Consider the following 4,412-nt stretch of genomic DNA (forward strand, 5'->3'; position numbering starts at 1 on the left):
TCTTATAATTTTTAATTACTAAGTATAATTTTATAATATTATATAAAATATACTTATTATTAAATATATTATAGGCTAAATAAATATATTAAAAGACTTAGCTAATTACTTAAAATATAGTTAAGGTATATTAAGATAATAATAGGCTAACGTAGTTGATAAGCGAGTTGGCCAGACAAGCGGGTTGGCCAGCATACTGTGCAGCTAATAATAGCTTACCCTATAGCATTCTAAAGCTTAAATAAATTAGCTAAAAATTAAATAAAAGGCTTTCCTAAAATAGTATAGTTAACTTTATTAAAAAGTATTTTTAAAAGATTTTTAAGTATTTTAGTTTATATAGAAAACCTTAAAATACAGTGTATTCTATAGTGTAAATAGACTTCAAAGTTTATAGCTATATAGGATTTTTCTAAAAATCTAGGAAGACTAATATAGCTTCCTTTAGGATTTATATATACGCTATTTAAATCTTAGCTATTTTAAGCCTAATTTGAATTTTTAAGAATTATTTAAAAAATAGCTTTTAAGGTGAAAAGTATACTGGCCAGCTCGCTTGTCTGGCCAACTCGCTTATCAACTATGTTATTATTAATAAAATTATATTAGGTAGTAGTAACAATTTATATTAAGTATAGTTTATAGAGTTAAAATATATAATTTAGTTAATTAAATAAATAATATAAATACTATATTATAGGAATTAAGGGCTATTAAAAGGTAAAGAAAAGAAAATAAAAAGAAAGCAAGGTAAATTAAGAAAAAAAGGTTTTAATATTTAGGAAAGAATTATAAATATTAATAGGCTAAGGCTAGCTTTATAAGTTAATAATAAATTAAATTAAGTTATAAGATAATATAATAAGAGAAATATATATTAAGGATAAATATAATTAAATAATACTTAGGTTATTATTATATAATTAATATTAATAATAATTAATTTAGTTTAAAAAATTAAATTATAATAATTAATTATTATATAATTAATCCTTTAATATATATAATAAGCATATATCCTAGACAAGCATATATCCTAAAAATCCCTTACCTTATAATATTTCTATCTAATTAGATACTTCTTAACTACTAAGTATAATATAGTCTTTAAATAAAGCTAGAATCCTTCTTGCCCTTTAGGCCCTTTAAAATAACCTAAAACTAAGCACCTAATGTACTGCTACTATTTATAAAGTTAACTACTAAACCTTATAATGCTGCTATAATGGCATTTAATTATAATGCAATTAGATATTAAAGTTATAGAAATTATTTAATCTAGAGGAATAAATAATAATTTAATTTATCCTTAACCTAGATTTATAAGGATTTCCCTTAAAAATTATATTTTATAAAAGAAATAGCTAATTCTCTACTAGCTAATTATAATATATTATCTATTAGTAAGTATTAGGCTTATAACTTTATTAAGTAATAACTAGAGCTAAAAATATATTTATTTTATAAATATAACTATTAAAAAGCTAAACATAAATATCTAATTATTATTTATAATTAGTTTAAGCTTATATAAAATATAATTATAAAATAAAATATCTAATTAGATAATATATAGAATTTTAATAAGACTAGCTTTATAATAGGTATTATATAATCTAAAATAGTTATTATAGGCTCTAAAAGGGAAAAAAGGCTAAAATTAATATAGCCTAGAAATTATAAATAAATTATTATAATCTAAGTAATTAATATAAAAGGTTAATTAATCCTACTATTTCTTATTAGTATTAGCTAATATTACCTTACTAATTAATACTATAAATATAATCTTCCTAGTAATTAGGTTATTATAATAAGCTAAAATAAATAGATAAATAATAAGCTAGGTCTTAAGTAGTTAAAATACTTTAATTAATATATAAGTATTTAATTAGTTAATACTTATTATCTTCTAATCCTTAATAGTTATAAAAGCCACTACTTAGCCGATTTTAAGAGATATAATAAGGAGAATAAGATTATTATACTTTATATACCTACTTATATATCTTATTTACTTTAACCTCTTAATATTAGGTACTTTATTATATTAAAATAGGCTTATAGTTAATAAATAGAGTATTTAATTAGATATTTTATAATATATATCTTAAAGATTAAGTTCTTTAATATATTTTATATTACTTTTAAAGCTATTTTTATTAAAAGTAATATTTAGGGAGGTTTTAAAGGCGCTAGGCTTATTCTTTTTAACTTAGAAAATATAATCTTAAAACTTAATATATAACTATAGACTCTAACTCCTCCTAAGAAAGAAGCTAAACCTTTTATCTCTTAGACTTTAAAGACCCTAATAATAGTAATTAAGGCCTAATCTTAGTTTAAATACCTTAAAAGGCAAATTAGAAGGTATAAAAGTAGCTCTCTAAAGTTAATTATTAAAGCTTTAAAATCTAATATTAAAGTAATAAAAGTAGCTTTATATTAACTAGCCTTAGTAGAGACTAGGTTAAAGAATCTTAAAGAAGTAAATAGGATATTAAGCTAATACCAGAGGGCTAAAAAGACTAGACTATAGAAAGGAGGGATTATAATTATAGAGGTAGTATTATAAGTAATTAATAAGATAGATATTAATATATAGGTAGTAGCTAAATTCTTAAGGAATAGTAGGCAAAGGAGGTTAATTAGATTAGATATTTAGTATTATAATATATGCAGTAAGACCAGGTATAATATAAGGACCTATAAGGTAGATATTTTAGCCTCTGGTAATAAGTATAATAAGTAGCTTTAATTAATTAGATAAATTATAGTTATTTTAAAGAGGTTTAATATCTTAAGGCTAGGATTTTTAGGATATATACTTATCTAGGATATATGCTTATTATATATATTAATAGAAATTAATAATATTATTATTAAAGAAATCTTAAGTTTATATTTTTTTTAATTATTATAAAATTATAAATAAAGACTTATTATATATTAATGAATAATAATTAATATAATAAGTTAATCTTATAATCTTTAATTACTAAGTATAGCTTTATAATATTATATAAAATATATTTATTATTAAATATATTATAAGCTAAATAAAGGTATTAAAAAACCCTAGTTAATTACTTAAAATAAGAATAAGATATATTAAGGTAATAATAGGCCTTTATTAATAGTATTATATTAGGTAATAATAATAGCCTATATTAGGTATAATTTATAAAATTAAAATATATAATTAAGTTAAGTAAAATTAATAATATAAATATTTTATTATAAGAATTAAAGGCTATTATAAGGTAAAGGAAAAAAAAATAAAAGGGGGAAATGGTAAATTAAGAAAAAGTAATTTTAGTAATTAAGGAAAAACTATAAATATTAATAGCCTAAGGCTAGTTTAATAGGTTAGTAATAAATTAGATTAGGTTATAAAATAATATAATAAGAGAAATATAAGTTAAGTATAAATATGATTAAATAACACTTAGGATATTAATTTAATATAATTAATATTATATTCCTTTTTTTAATTTCTTTTACTTTTTATTATTATATTATAAAGCTTATTATAATTATTTCTTTTAATAATATATTTAATCTTATAGATTATATTATAATACCTTATTAAATAAGCCTTATTATATTTAAGTAGTTATAGCCCTTTTTAATTTATAGGAATTATAATTATATAATTATAACACTTTTAGTAATTATAATTAAAAGAGAAGTCAGATTAGATAACTTCTTATATATTAGATAATTAAAGTATAGAGGTTATAATAATTTATTTAAGACCTTTAAAGTAAGTTATAAGAAGAAGAGTAAGGCTAGCTAAAAAGTAAGACTTTTTAGCTGGCTTATATATAACTAGGTTTAGGCTATAAGTAAGGTAATTAATTATAATAATATTAACTTAATAAAACTTTACCTCCTAAGAGGTAATTAATATTAAAATAAGTAATAGTTATAAAAATAAGTAAAAGAATTTAAATATATAAAAAGAAAAGACCTCTAATTAAAAAAGAAAAAGTAAATATTATGTTAAATTATAAAATAAGAAAGATAAAAACTACTTATTAATAGAAACTAGCTACTTAAAATAAATACCTTAGTAATATTAATTATATAAAAAGTAAATATATTATAAGTTACTTATAGGGAAAAAGGATATATTATTTATAATAAAGTAATAAATACATAAAGATATAAAGGAAAATAAAGATCTTATAAAGGCGCTAAGAATAATAATAAATATAAATTGGAAAACCTACTTAAATTAAAAGTTGAAATTATAATTAAGTAATTAAATATCCTTATTATTAATAAAACTAATATAATTTTATATCCCTTAAAATAATAAATTAATTAGTGCTATTATAAAAGAAATAAGAAAGAATTATTAATACTAAAAGGTAAAAAGGAATTACTTATAATTATAAAATTAAAAT

This window comes from Fusarium odoratissimum (assembly GCF_000260195.1).
Source record: "Fusarium odoratissimum NRRL 54006 unplaced genomic scaffold supercont1.43, whole genome shotgun sequence".
In the NCBI taxonomy this organism is placed as follows: Eukaryota; Fungi; Ascomycota; class Sordariomycetes; order Hypocreales; family Nectriaceae; genus Fusarium; species Fusarium odoratissimum.